General features: G+C 35.5%; 1 protein-coding gene across 1 annotated transcript in view; it reads right to left on the reverse strand.

Annotated features, from left to right (window-relative positions):
• Mdga2 (MAM domain containing glycosylphosphatidylinositol anchor 2) overlaps nucleotides 1–16,268 on the reverse strand; it is an 801,066-nt gene that overhangs the window by 537,178 nt on the left and 247,620 nt on the right. The window lies entirely within an intron of this gene.

Here is a 16,268-nt window from a genome sequence, read left to right on the forward strand (position 1 = left end):
TTATACTACTCAGGTATGTTTTTCTCAAACTTGGAAAGTAACTCTTTGAAATGTAACCATGAAGGAAGAGAACATTCTCATTTCTACTTCCATTGGAAGGAAAGGAAGCTAACTTTGACCAGTGCCTGAGGAGATCCAGTTTTCCTTTGGATAAAGCCAACTACACAACACATGGTCATCCCAATCACCAAGCGGATTAAGATGAACTATGTGTTACAAGTGGTACTGTCAAGTTCTCTTAAGTAGGGGCTAGTTAATTGGCTTAGGAACAGGCATGCAATTAGTTTTATGTACTTGGCTACATACATAAAAGAGTAAAATGTCTGTCTATTTGCAATCTTAAATGAATTGCTCTTATGCATATTACCTTTTGGTTCGATGCATATTCAATACTAAGCTGCTTCATTTGTCTTCTACCTTTGGGAAGAGGTTTTCTGGCTTGAAAAAAGATTGCTTTATAATTATATTGTCCACATACCTGCTCTTGCCTTCTGGAATACAAATTTATCCTGCCTCTCCGTTCCTCCTTTACGTCCTTGTTGAACTCTCTCTTTCCTGTTACAGAATCAAATGGATTTTTCAGGGTCAAGTTCCTTTGCGCATTACCAACCCTGTTCCTGGCCATTTGCAGGTCTACCAAGCCTACTCAGCCAGCCCAGGTAGACTCTACGATATGCTGCACTAGTGTCACTCGACATTACATTTGATTCTGCCCTGGAAAGGTGACAGTCTGCCTGGATTCATCTGGATTCTCCTGATAAACCCAGTCACTTTACTTGGGGCTAACATCCTCTCTGCAGATTTCCTGGACCAGACTCTGGTAACAGTTAATCATTCCTTTCAGTGCAAACTCTAGTCTCATTTCATGCTGCCAAATCTTTGAATATTTTGCATGCAGCATAGATTTACTAAAGGGAGGGAATGTGGCAGTCTATTCCAGATCTTCTGCTCAGGTGATAATGATTTTTCATTATAAAACAGTCTGTAATTGTTTAATGGTCATATTTATGAATCGGTTTCTGTGAACAGGCGAGTGGGAAACGGCCTCTAGGAAGAGGAATGATAAAATCAGTATTTCTGAAGTTCTGTAGCTGAGAAAGTCAGACCTGATATCAGCCAATGGGACTCTGGGTGCCAGCTACCCGGGCTTCCTGGTTATCTGTCAGCATCTGTTTTAACTGTGCACATTCTAGTCACGAATCTGTATAAAAATATAACACACTACAACTCATTTCTTTGATTCTGCTTTTGTCAATTATAAAATGTCGGGTTTGATCTTGATTATCTCCAAAAGTCGTTCCCACAGTAAAGTACATGAACCTGAAAATGTTTTCCTAATTTGCAGTGTCAGTATCAGCAATTACTAGGAACATCCAGGTATACATGATTTGTTTCAGACACTCAATTTTCTCTTTGGTGAGCTGTTCTGACTATCTGACTATCAACCCTTTCCAACACAGATATCTCAAAGATGGGATATAAGCAGCTCAGGAGCAGTAATTAAATGGATTTTTTTTCATTTAATTTTTCCAAGCAAAGATTCTGGATCTATTTCCTCACTTAAAAAATAAGTTTATTTCTTTATTTTCTGTTAAACTTTCTTCTCTTTGTGTTATTTATTCTAATATGCATCAAGCAAAAAGCTAACATGTCAAAATGAGACTGCTTTTGGCATGTTGTGAGACAGTTGTAGATATCCCTACATCCTGCAGGAAAAGGGGAACTTAAAGTGGGTTTCTCTCTATCTTGCAAAACTCTCAAGATTTCAGATTATAACTCAGAGATCCTAAGGAAGGCATCAAAGGCTTGTGAATACATGAATAAATATATGTATAAAATCATGAATGAACAAATAAATAAATGAATAAATAAATTGTTTAGGCTGAACTGGAGTAGAGTAAAAGACATAATTAAAGTCCAAATGGCAAACAAAAAGTGAACTTTAGAAATCATTAACTTCTATCCACTGATGAGGCAAATGATCCAACATTTACAGGGAATGGCAAACTATAGTCTTAGTGCATTATAATGTAAGACGTGACTTGTGCTGATGTCTCAGGCTGACACACAAAAGGTGTAACACCATCGAGATTCATGCAGTCAGGCCTTTGCATCCTAGTCAAATGTCAAAAAAGCTTTATTCATTCAAAAAATATGTGCCAGTGGGAGTTATAATGATAACCAAAATAAATACAGACCCTGCCTTCAAGAAGTGGGAAGACTTTCAGGGCAAAAACTCCAGACTTTGCTGAGCTGTGTATACCCTGTGAGGCTTCTGAAACCTTGAAGGAAGAAAAGCCAGACACCAACCTCTTTTAGCATCTCCTTGCAACAATGGAGGAGCTATATTTCCTCTTAAACTAGCTCTCCAGAGGCACATGAATTTTTAAATTATTTTTTTAAATTTTAATACAAGATATCTCTGAATTTAAACAAAAAGTACAATTTGTCATCACCTGAATGGCAATAAAAATCACATGCAGAGGTGAAAAGGTGAGCCTGGAGATCTAGCACAGTAGGAGAGTACTTGTGTAGCATGTCCAAGGCCCAGGGTTCAATTCCAGGATTGCCCCCAAAAAAACTCGTATCTCAATACTTTTATTTCTTCATGAGCCAAGGAAACTCTAGAGGGGAATATTAGATCAACCCAATGTTTTCAGATAAGCCTTTGTGGCTAAATAAAAAGATAGTCTTCCAAAGTTTTAAAAACTAAAGTGTTTGCTAGAGGAACTTGAAATTGCTGCTAACTACGTAATAAAAAGAACTGATGCAAGAGATGCAAATAACCAGCTGTGTCAGAAATCTCTAAGAATGACAGGCTTGAAAGACATAAACAACTTAAGAGCTACTTTAATTGTGGAATCTAAAGCATTCCTTTCTTTTACATTCTTGAGAACGGTTTATGTGTTGTAACATTGTAACTATTTCTAAATGTATTAAAGAATTCTTATTAATTTTATTTTTCAGAAATTTTTATTTTTAAAAATTTGTTTTTAAAAAATTGTGATTATGTGATTTAAAAAATAAAATATGCTTAGTGCATAAACACATTTCCCATTTTCAAAGTAAAACATTTTAAAGAAGAGCTCCTTCTTTTAATCTGAATGTGATATTGATAATCACTTAATATTCTACCTCCACATGATGCTCAGCTATGTGTCAAACTTTCAATACTGAGAAAATCCTGTGAATTATCCCTGCAGCAAATGACCAAATGTTTCTGTAATCCAACAATGACACTTGTTTACAGAACTGAGGATTTTCTCAGCAAAGAGACATTTGGTGTTAAAATTGGAACAATTGATCACAGGAACTTTGGTTGGACAGTGGTTCTGTCAGAAGAAGAAAAAATAAGACTGTTTCACTGTGATCTCCAGTGACAAAATTGCTTAGTAACCTGACTTTTCCTGGCCTTCTTTTCCCTCTATGAACATGAAAATGCAAATTCATCACTTTTACCATTATAAAGATAAATATATCGCAAGAAAAAATATTTAATAAAAATGGCTTATATTGGTTAGCTTCTGACATTATTGTTCTGATTGTTTTCATATCGGTTCATTCATTTGACCTTTAAAACAAACTATAAAGTAGAAACAATATTTTCACTTCATAAAAATACTAAAGCAACTAATCCACAAGTTTTGAATGAACCAAAGGACAATTTGTTTGTAGAGCCTGCACCAGAACCAAAGCTTCTTGAGTTAGAACACAGCAGATCAGCAAGCAGGCATCTGAAGAAGGCCTTTGGTAGACGGTTCCAGACTCCAAGTATTCATCAGTCAGAAGCCATGTTCAAATAAACCTCACCTGTGTTATAATAGTGCCGCCGATCAGAAAGATTACCTTATGTAAATGGTTATTTGCTTATGACTAAAAACTTAGGTCTTGATGCCTCGTAGAGAGGCTAATGAATTCCCAATTAGGTGGATACATATGATATCTATGCAAAAACTATTCATATCACTTTCATATATGCTACTATATATTCCTTGCAATTTGTAGTTAGTGGGTCTCTGCTTTAAAAATCGTATGAGGTTAGCTTGAGAATTTCATAATTATCAAAATGCATGGATTTATTTACATTATTAAAATGTCAAATTCTCATCAGTCTTTTTACGTTAAATTTTTATGAAGTCTACAATTTATAATATAAAGTTAAATACTGGACTACTTATAGGTCTGTATGTTTTTTCTACAAAACAATGCAAAGTCCCTGAAATAACTGACACATACATGCTACGGCATCTCTCTGAACCTGTGATTCATTCAGTAAGTAATGATGCTCGGCTTTATTACAGAAAAAAGCTTCCTCTTTCAACAAATAATTAAGGTACACTTCTATGCACCAATAAACCCTCTGCCCTTCTGGGAAGTTTTTTCTTCTTCAATCTAGAAAGAAAACCAAATTTTGGCAGATGTTTTGCTATTGAAAAATAAATTGTAATTATTACAAATAAAGTTCATGGACAAAAACTAGGGAAAATACAGAAGAGAGATGGCAAGATAAGATGAAGGAGAAAGTACCTCTGAAGAAGTTTGATCAAAGAGGACCAGAACAAAGGAAGAAAAGGAAGAAGCAGGAGGAGTGGTTCGGGTATAAATGTCCACTGTGCCCACGCATCTGAGGATAAGAACATGAAGCACTAACACATTTGCAAGTGGGGAAAGTGGATAAAGAAATTATGGACAGGGAGTGCTTATTTACACAGATGAAAGAGAAAGAGGAATAATAGTTCAATATCTGCTTCTGTGTTGTCAAAAAAAGTAGCTATTTCTCCATTATCTTAGAAGGAGATTTACTGTCATCTGTTTTGAGACCTCAGGAAACCTTAAAGTGACTGAATCTGATTCTGAAACTCCTTTGCATGCCATTACAGACTGAAGCAAACTGTCCACCTCTAAGGAAATGACCTCTTCCACAAAGCATGCATAATATATTAATAGGTACTCCAGCAGATTGAACCAACTGCGGCAGCATAGAGTTAAAGGCCCAGCAAATTTGGGCTATTCAATAAATTTCCCTTCCCTTCTACAAAGAATATGCAAAAAGTTCAGGAAGCAACTTACGTCTGATTTCAAAGAAAAGTGCTATATAACTATATATGCTAATTCTCAAATATGGGATATAAAAATAGCAAGCTTTGGGATTTCAGAGGAAAGGAAAATGACCAAGGGTCAGCTGATGTGGTCAGAGGAGGCAACAGTAAGGAGGAGGATCTGGTTACTGTCCAAGACTTTTTGTGTGGTACTGAGAATATATAATTAAGCAGTGACACCTAAAAGGCTGACCTGTGTATAAGAATAGCATGTACCTCTGACTGCTTTCCCTTTTCGTCTGACACGGTTCTTCCAGTTTAGAGTCATTATGTTCTGATAAAAATAGTCTGTTGACAACAATCATATACAGAAAAAAAAATACTCAAAGTGCAGAGCCCTTTAAAATGCATATTTATTTTATACTGCAATGCTATTCTTGTCCTATGTTTTTTTATCCCTTCTCAATTTAAGGTCATAATTTTTATTCTTCAAAATATATATTCATGAGCTCAAGGTACCAGAGATGTCGATTAATCTGAATTCCCATCTAAACTCACGCACTTTACACTCGATGTTTAATCACTTTCTTTTCAAGACTATTTTAAATTATTCTTGCATTTATTCTCCTCCACTTGCATTTTTTATCCCCTTTTGTGTGTACATTTATACTTGCCTGTGACTTCAAAATCTACCAGCTACATTTGCTTTGGCAATATTAATATACACTTTGTAGGATTTGTATTGGTAACACCAACACGGAACAAATTATTGGAAGGAAAACAACATATAAACTTTAAGACCCTTGGCAGCAATGCAGAAAATCTTCCTGTTTGCCCTCTCTCCACATTATTCAGGTGATTTCCTCACCTAATTTAAGATACAACCTTCATAAAAGCATGCCAAAAAAATGAACTACCTACCTAATGCAATAATAAAACAACTGCTCCTGCTTTTGTTATCTATTCAGTTTATCATTAGTCCTTACATCTACTTATTTTAATAGCCAATCTGGGGATAAAAAGAATGGGAATATAGCCTAGAAAATAGTGAATGTCTATTAGAAAAGATGACAGAAACATGTATAATTAAAACAGACACTGAAAGCTTAGGGTGCCTAAGATAAGAGGTGCAGCTGTTAGATAAGAACTGAGAGGAAGGAGAGAGAAAACCATGCTTTGTTCTGCTTGTCAAGAAAGGCAATAAAGAGGCCGACAGTAATTATCTATAACTAGCATGATCAACCTTAGGGACTGGACAAAATGTTCAGACTGACCAACAGATTCCTATATAATTTGGCTCTGTTTGCATGTCAACATTAAGTAATTAAATAAAATCTGCCTGCGAGTATGGGTCTTGATCATATACTTGGTACCAGGCTACTTGGCAGCAAAGGATTCACCAAGCCATGCACACTGCTGTGTGGCTCGCACTCAAACAGATCAACTTGCTGAGGAACCTGAGCTCCCCTCTGGAGTCTTTTCTCCAGCACTGGCATCTGAGAGCTTCTGTATCCAGAACATCCACGACAACCAACTAAGCAAAAAATGATGATGTCTACTGAGAGGTAAGATCCCTTCATTGTAATGTAAAATTAATGCAGTGATTCTCCAAGGGGTGAAAAGTGAAGGACAGTAAATAATATTTCAATGGCTTGTGCCTAGATGTCCCCCCAAAGCCTCATATGGTCACAGGTAGGGACTTTTTCAGAAGCCTGGATCTTGAGTGTGTGATGCTGGGATTAAGAGTGCGTGATTACTAAATCATTCCATTGATTGGTTTGGCACTGCCCTAAGCCTGGTAGCCTAGATGGACTATAACAGGGGCAAAAAGAAGCTGCTAAGTTTGCTTGGACTCGCTTCTTTGCTACTTTGTGGCTTTGGTACCTTCTGTGTGCCATGAACTGTTTCTCCTCTGTGATGCCCCTCTGCTGTGCCACCCTGCCATGGAGACAGCCAGTTATGGACTGAAACCTCTACAAACTGTGAGCCAAAATAAAACTTTCCTCCTTCAACTTTGTGTGTCGAGTATTCTGTCCCAGCAACAAGAAAGTAACAAGTGAAGTTGTAGATTAGGGACACAAGGTCTAAAAGTATGAAAATTAAGGGCCATCAAATTCCACTTTGTGGTCAAAAGTTAACACAGACCAAGCATGGTGGTATATGTCTGTAATTCTAGCTACTCAGGAGGCTGAAGTAGGAAGATCCCAAGTTACAGACCATCCTGGGTCACTAACAAGACCTTGTCTCAAAATAAAAAGTCCTTGGGATGGACTTTAGTGATAGAGTGTCTGCTTAGCAGATGAGGCTCTGGATTGGCTCTCCAGTACCCCACAACCCAACACAAATTAACACAAACAAAACTTAGCATCTGTCTTATAAGGGCTAGGAGAAATACTTGAGACTTTTGCCAGATTTCTTTCTCATCTGGCTAGTTAAAATTTCTTTCTATGCTCATGTTTGTAGTTCTGCCATAGGTAGCATTAGCACAACTGTAAAAGGCACGAAAGATGGAGTATTAAAACTCAAGGAGCTTCCCACGTATTTGGGAAAACAAGAGTATGTTAAATCGCCCAAACTGAGTAGTAACGTGGCCAGTATGTTTCCATAAACCTGATTTAGGAAACCTACACATAAAGAAAGAAAAGCTATGCATCCTAACAGACCTTTCTCATTTGCTACAAAGAGAGCTGTACACTTGTTCACCTGCCACATTTGTTTCTCAACAAGCACTGCATTACACCTACAATGTAATGCTACAAATGATACTGAAGTTTCTTTTCTGGGGTACAAATACGTTTATTCTATCAGGTTGCTGGAATGATATGGAAAGTAAGTGGAAGAGGAAAATGTTAAATAAAGAAAAGAGCATGAGGGATTGTTATCCTTTAAAATGATATTTTGTATTTGGTTAGCATTATGTATTTTATAAAATATTACATGCCTATATATTTTATTTTTCCATAAAACCATATGGAATAAAGAAATTGTAAAGGAAGAAATTAAAATACAAAGAAATTAGTTAATATTTCAAAATCCTTCTGTCCCATTAACAGTTTCTAATCCTGTGACTTTTCTCTCCTCACCTATGCTATGAATTCTTTACATTTTCCTTTCTTTCGAAGTTTGACATCATCATTTCTCTGTCTTCAGAATATAATTTCTCACTTTTGACTCATTTTTTCTATCACCACAAAAATCACTGTCACGCTTTTTCCCATGTTACAAAAGCAAAGTTTCTCTCCGCACGGTCTCTTTGGAGCCACCATGCTGGGCTACCTTCTTCCCTCCACACTTCTTATGGGTGATGTCCAATCACCATTCACTGGCAACTTCATTTGATCCTTCCCAACACCATGAAAGCATTCTTGCTAATCCCCACATTTCCTTCGGACACTTTCCTTTTCTTTAATAAAATTAATATCTCTGTCAATATTGCCACTGCTTTATCTTCCTTAAAAATATTTTCCCTTTGCTGTTCCGGAATCCGGACACTTTCCCCTTCATTTTGCTTTTTAGTCCATGCCTCAGAGTCTTCTTTGCAAACTCCCTCTTATCCGCTGTGCAGATGAATGTGATGACCACTTCCATAACTGATATTGCAGTTTCTTTTAACTACTGCATTTGGCTGATCACCAGTGAACTGTCCATTGCAGTGACGAATCGCCAGTAAATTCCACTCTGCCCTCTTCACTTCCACTGCCCTTGTCTCCCTCTTTTTCTCACCTGCTATTACTTGGATGGCTACAATTTGCTAACAGCTCTTCCTGCTTTTACCGATGCTTCTGCCACCATCAGCAAAGAAGAATGTACGTTAGGTGTTCTTAGAAGATGCAAATTAAATTATTTCCAAATTTACTTGACAATCAAAAGAACAAACATAATTTTTAAGCCAAAGCTTTCCTCCTTCAAACTTTCTCCACTGTTCAATTTGGATTCTGACCTCCAGCCCACACAAACACAAATTCTCTCTCCTGTCTTCAGAACTACGGCAGCACTACCCCTTCTACAGTGGTATCTTGATACTTGTCTTTAATTGGTTCTGGGAGGCAAGGGGAGTATCAAAATTGAGGAACACCAAACAAATTGCTTTGTCTGGAAAGGGCAGAAGCCAAAGGCTATTAACACCAACAAGTTCCAGCTTGTGCACGGAGTACCAGACAAAGGATGCATACTGGAGCAAATTTGTTGTGTCAAAATTCCACCAGGGTCAAAGCAATGCAGTACAAGTTCTGACTCTATCTAGAAATAGCTTCTTTTCTGCTTGTCTTCAAAGTCCTGTGTCTTATCCATGTTCTCATCCATGAAGACATAAGAAACAGGGAATGATATAAACAAATGGGATTGCTAATTTTCCACAATTTATTACCATTAGATTATACCCCCTTTATCAAGTTATTTATGTGTGTATGTCATCAAACATAGCATAAAAATATACAAGTTTCCAAGTTTCTCTGGATCTTCCTTTCTGAACACTTTTCTGGCATGTGAAAATTAAATATTAAATTAATTTATATGCTTTTCTCTTATTGTGTCTTTTGTTTTAGGCATCTCAGTCATGAGCAGAGTAATGGGTAAGGAAAGGAATCTCTTCATGCCTACAGTACTTATTAAAAACTATTGTGAGATTGTTGACTTATTTTCTTTCTCTATAGTTTCATAAGGCTTGTTATGATATGTATCTTTTAAAGATTTTAATCAAATGTCTCCTCTTACTATTGAAAGGAATATTACACTATTTGTTTGTGTCATGAAGCCTTCATCCAAGACAGCAACAATGAAAAATCCATAGCCCAGTTTCCATAAACATAAAAATTAATTTCTAAGTTTTTGGAGTCCTAAATAAGGAGAGGAATGTTTATAGCAATAATTAATTAATCAATGCCTCTCAAGTGATATCTCAAACAGCATTTTCTCTTACATAGGTTTTCCCTGGTATACACATGTACTATGTTTTTGTAAAACTGACTAATAATGAATGAACTTCAGTGTAGCTTTATCAAGAAAATGAAGTAATTAATTAAAATGCCTTTTAAATCAAAGAAGAATAATATACTCTTCATCATACAGTTATTAACAGAATTCCTAAATAAAATTTAAGTCATAGTCTCATTTTAAGTTCTGTACTTGGCTCTCTTCTGAACATAAACTCTGATTCATTACTGCTAGAATGCAATATTCTGTCATATCTAAAAATTTCACAATGTCATAAGCCATGGAAAAGATGGTTACATGCTGTTTTTTAAATGTCTGAGAGTTAATCATTTATTTCCCTTTCCTGATATGCCTTTTATGCTTTGCATGTTTCTCAAAGATAAGGTGAGCAGGAATGTTTACCAATGTTATGATGCTCAATAGTAGAAGACAATGAACCTATCAATCCCCTCCACAAAAGCTATGTACTTGACTTTGAAGATGCAATAGTTTGTTCAATTTCAGAATATTTTCCAAATCACCTTCCTTGAGTTGTGAAAAGCAAAATCACTTTGACAGGTACACGTTCTATTTTTAGAATTCATGCCTTTTCTCACATAATTTTGCATAATCTTCCAAGTATGTGGAGCCTGAAGAGAATAAAGGGAAGATTTAACGTGCCTGTACTGCTAGAGTAGAGAGGACACGTGAAGCACTCACATAAATTCAATCAACATATTTCCCTCTAAAAAAATTTTTTCTAAACATTATCTGTGTTCATGTATGACTCAAAATTAGTAGTACCTGTGCAGTCAATTATTTGAGTAAAAGAGAAACAATTGAGAACTTCCAGGATTAACTTAGTTTTGAGCTTTACAACAGTTTTCAATAAGACCAAAATTCTCCACTAAAGTATACACTTCCAAAGCCACAATGGCACCCCTAGATAGCATTATTTAATTATCATAACACAAAAATATCCAGACATTTATCACACTGGTCTGAAATTAGCTCTTTATCATTTCTTTCTAAAGTGCAAATTGAACTCTGAGAAAAGCAACTGTGTATTTTCAGGTGAGCTTAGTAAAAAGCTACACGGTGTCACCCCTACTTCTAATTTTTCCTTTGGTTACAGTTTCATCTTCAAGGAAAAGTAATCTGTTATGAGAGGTGGTCCTCCAGGCCACTTCTCTTGGGATCTCAATCATTTGTAACAACCTAGGTGATAGCTACATGTGAAAATCAGGATCGTGATATTTTGATTTTTGGTTTTCATGGAAAGGAAGCATCAGGAATACAGAATAATCATCAGGGGAAAGACAGTCCACATGGAATACTGCTTCTTATATTTTTATTCGCTTCTTACTGCCTCCTTAGGTTGGAGTATTCGAAAGAAAGACAGTAGAATAATCTAGTTTTTAAAAAAGAGCAAAACAGTAAGCATTACAGTCCTGGGTTTCAAAACTTGTTACAAGCTCTAGTAATGAAAACAGCATGGCACTGGCACAGTAACAGACATGAAGAACAATGGAATAGAATGCAAGATAAAGAAACAACTTCACGTGCTGTTGGGCTCTTTGACAAAGGGGCTAAAAAAAATGCTGGAAAAAAGGTAGCCTGGTTAACAAATGTTGCTGGGGAAATTGGTTTTCCATGTTCATGAGAATTAAATTAGACCTATATCTCTCTCTTTACTAAAACCAAGTCAAAATAGATGAAAGACCTATTAAAATAGAAACATTGAAAGTGCTGTAAGAAAAAACAGGGAAAACACTTGACAGGCATAAGTAATGACTTTCAGAATAGAACTCTAATAGCATAAGAAATAATACTTATAATCAACAAATGGGACTATATTAAATTTTAAAGCTTCCAAAGGGAACAATCAATAGAATGGAACGATAACCTAAAGAATGGGAAAATTTTTACCAATTACTCTTCTGAGAGGACTAATATCTAGAATGTATAAAAAAGTACACTCTCCGAAATAAATGACTCAATCACATATAAGCAAAAGAAATAAATAGACACTCCTCAAAATTAGTACAAATGGCCAATAAGTACATGAGAAAATGTTTGGTATCTTTAGGCAACATGGAAATGCAAATAAAAACCTCTGAGACACCATCTTAGCCCAGAGAGAATGGCTATCATCAAGAACACAAAAAACATCAAATGCTGGTGAGGATGTTGGGGAAAAGGAACACTTCTACAAGGTTGGTGGGAATGGGAATGCTAACTAGTACAAGCACTATCAAAACCATTATGGAGATACCTAAAAGAAAACCCTAAAAATTGAAATTTAATTTAACCCAGCTATATCTCTCCTGGAAATCTTCCCAAAACACTTAAAAGTATCATGCTATAGTGATATATGTGCACCCTCCCCATGTTTACAGAAGTTCAATTCATAACAGGTAAACTATGTAAACAGCTTAGGTACCCATGGATAGATAAATGAACAGAGAAACCATGATATATATACATAATGGAGTATCACGCAACAATACAGAAAGGATAAAATTTGAGTCATTTGTAGGAAAATTGTGGCTCTTAAAGCCATGATGGTAAATCAGATATAGAATAACCATCACATGGTTTTCTTTATGTGAAAAATTTAAAATATATATAAATTACAGAGTAAAATAAAGGAGAGGTGACGGGAAATAGGGAGGCACACTTCTTGGAGTTGAGGAAAGGAAAGAAGAAAAGGGGAAAGAGAGAAAAGTAGAGGATCTGGAAAGGATCAAAAATTATCAAGAGAAGATACATATATCAATTCACCCAAATAAATGTAATTGTTATGTATGCATACATACATGAATACAATTAATAAAGAAAATCTATGCTCTTGATCATCTACCTTTCATTATCATTTATTCATATCTCTGGATTGATAACAGTGATCTTGGTATACAAAAACAATAACAACAAACTCATAGAAGACCAGAAGGTGGAAGGACAGCCTGTAGAATTGTTAAATAGCAATAGACTCACAAAGGAGCAGATAAGAAAAATGTCAGCAACAATCTATGTGTAAATCAGGAAAATCACTGCCACCTGCTGTTTTGGTCTGTTAAATTCAGATTTTTCTTAGGAATGCATACTATAGGATGGATCATCTGACACAGGTACATAACCTGAAGCTAGAGCCTTGGTCGCACAGGATATTCCATAATACCCCACATGCGTGCAGTGTTGCCCTTGGAGAGCCATATGCCACATGCTTTTGCATGAGTTAACCATTCTTCATTGGGATGCTGGGAAGCAGGTACTCTTAGCAGGAGCATTTCTGTTTACAAGACTGGAAAATGGAAACACCAGGGATTTGTTAAGGAGCTTCCCTAAAGCTGATACAGCCATGCACCTATTTATATGATGGTATTTTCTGGAAGGAAGGAGTGTGCCCATCAAGATAGCACTCAAATTGTATTTGGTTTGGGGGATATAAAACACCTGCCAATCTTTATGGGGAAAGACAAAGATGGATTATATGAGGCAGGAAAAGAATGTGATAGGAAATTTTACAGACAATAGTTTAGAAGCAAAACAAAATAGAAATGAAAATATTTTAAGTTCCAAAAGTAGTTTTGAAAGGTTGTAGGTTGAAGATAATACATAAATTATGTTGTAAAATATATCATTTTGACAATATATTTGCCAAGAGAGAGGCAGGATGTAATGAAAGAAATGGATGTTGCTAGCGTCAGGCTCCTGCGTTTCCCTGGCAAAGTCCTGAGGTCTTCAAATGCTCTTGATGTGCACATGAAAACCACATGTTGCTTGTGCAATTTCAAGGTGAGATTCTGGGGAAAAAAACTTTTAGATAAACATTTTTGCATTCATCCTTAATTATATGTCAGTGATTTTAATCCCTGTGCTCACTGAAAGGTGACTATATTACAAATAAAGGGAACCAATCTGTAATGCGCATGTGAACAAAACTATCAATATTTCATCAAAATTTCATGTGATTTTCTTCAAAACCATTTTTGTTTTAGTCTAGAAATTGTGTAGTGCCCAAATCTCTTTATTCCACATGAATTATGTTATTCTACCAGGCTGATTATGCATTTGAGCCACATTTTAATGTTTTGAACTGGTATTATGAGACCTAACCTATCACTAGTCTACATCTATCAAATGATGAAAGTTTTCATGAGACTGCAAGATACTTTACTGGACATAAGCATTTGACATCAAAATGAGCACATGTCGAAATTACTGGTTATATGTAGGTTTTGACCTGTAATTGATCAATTTCTGAAGTTGTGAACATGTCATTGGATGAAATGTAGTTCAGATAATTATTGTTAAATCTCTACTACTCACCATGTATTTTTTGAGGTTTTCAGATTTCAAAAGATAAAACAGACTTTATCTCTGTTTTTAAAGGAAAGAACAGTGAGAAAGAAGCAATGTGGAAAAAGGGCTGGAAAAGTAACTAAAGGTATTATTACTTCTGTCCTCAAAGATGCTATCAGATAAAAATTTCAAAATTATTTTGAAAAACTGACTGGAGACAGCCAAACACAAATTAATATGCTACCTTAAATGTCTTGAATAAACATTTGCAAGATCAATATCTATAGGAAACAAAGATTGGCCAGTTCTTTTGAAGGCTTATTTATTTCAAGCAATAGTCAATTAAACAAAAAAGTTGAAAAAGCAAAAGCACATATAAGCTTATCAGTAAATAAATATAAACTGTAAAAGGGTATTAAGTAAACAAGGGAATAGAGTGTGTCTGTGAATCACTACTGGCAACCGCATGGCTAGAGATGTGAAGGAGCAGAAGCCAAGCTCAGTTTGTCGTGCAGGGAAATAACACCACACAATCGCTGTGTCCCACTGTCTTAAGTTCCAAGGGAAGAGCATGATCACATGCAGGCTTTCTGCGAGTTCAAAGCACATTCCGAATGAGATTGCATTTTCAAAATCATACATGGTATGTCTTAAGGGAGAAAAGAAAAGTGATGAAATTTCACATAGAACTAAAGGGAGGAAGGAATCCCTGGGATGTCATAGTGTGGAAAAATTTTGTGGTGAAATTGAATTACAGCCCTATGATTCTATCCAGACGCTTACCCTAAGTCAAACTTCATCTCCGATTAAGACCACGGACTAGAAACAAACATCACCTTTCTACAGCCCAAGATCTTCCTTGTGCAAGTTGTACAGCCTTGGTCTAATAGCCCTTGAAGACTCAAAGACTTGAAGAGAATAATAAAAATGGCAACTTCATCAACTAGCTATGGGAATTAAATTGTGTATTTCATAAAACATAATTGTACAGTATATACCAAAGTGTTCAGTAACTGTTAGCCGTTGAGGGCAAGAATATCTTTGGTGAAATGACAAGTATCCAGAAATAAATTTATATGTATGGTACGTGCGTATGTGTGTCTCAGTGTGTCTATATCTCATACATAAGAAAATGGAAATAGAATGATACCAAATATTTTTTGATTCATCAATTTAAGAGAAAACTAAAAATAACACAGAGCTGCTGAAGTATTTAAAAATGGTAACATACACTGTATTTATGGATGTAAAACTTGCCAAGGTTGGAGTTTTCAAAATTACTTTCTTTGATTTGTATTTCATTCTGTACATCACTACTGTGTCGAACATTTGACCACTATTAAGATTTATGAAGTTCTGTCCTGATTTAAATTCATATGTATCCATGAACCCAACAAAATTTAGATGCAACAAAATAGATATTTAAAAAGCAATAAAAGCAAGTCAAAAGAATAATCATAAAAATTAATCTAATTGTGCATTTTACAAACATTATAAAGATTCAGATTTAATTCTCTTGCAAATAAAAGACAAAGAAAGGACTCATTTCTGTTGAAAGAATCTTTGGTTAAAATGTAAATGGGTGTATATATTTACATATAAATTTGGGTATTTTCCATCAGGATGGTTTGTTTAGTTCATCTGTTTCATTTAAAACTAATAAACTAATGTCATTATTCTGAGATGATGAAGTCTATTTATGAAAATCTTGATTGGATAAACTCAACTAGATCCAAATGCAAAGCAATTTCCATACCAATTACCCATTTAGACTATATATGATTTCAGTATAAAGAAAAAACCTGGCTTAATCAATACAGTTGTTTCCTGCGTGACAAACCCTGACTTACCTTTGTTTCACTGCCACATATAGAAAACCTTATCATACATACTATAATTTAACCAAGTTTAGCCACCTTTCCCTGATTATAACGTTTCATATACATACTTTATACAATTTTAATCACTTCTCGTCCTTTTGGCTAAGATCAAGTATACAATTTTAGTGTCATA

The sequence above is a fragment of the Heterocephalus glaber genome, unplaced genomic scaffold, assembly GCF_053883595.1.
Source record: "Heterocephalus glaber isolate CG9 unplaced genomic scaffold, H.glaber_assembly_v1.0 deba00000901, whole genome shotgun sequence".
Taxonomy (NCBI): domain Eukaryota; kingdom Metazoa; phylum Chordata; class Mammalia; order Rodentia; family Bathyergidae; genus Heterocephalus; species Heterocephalus glaber.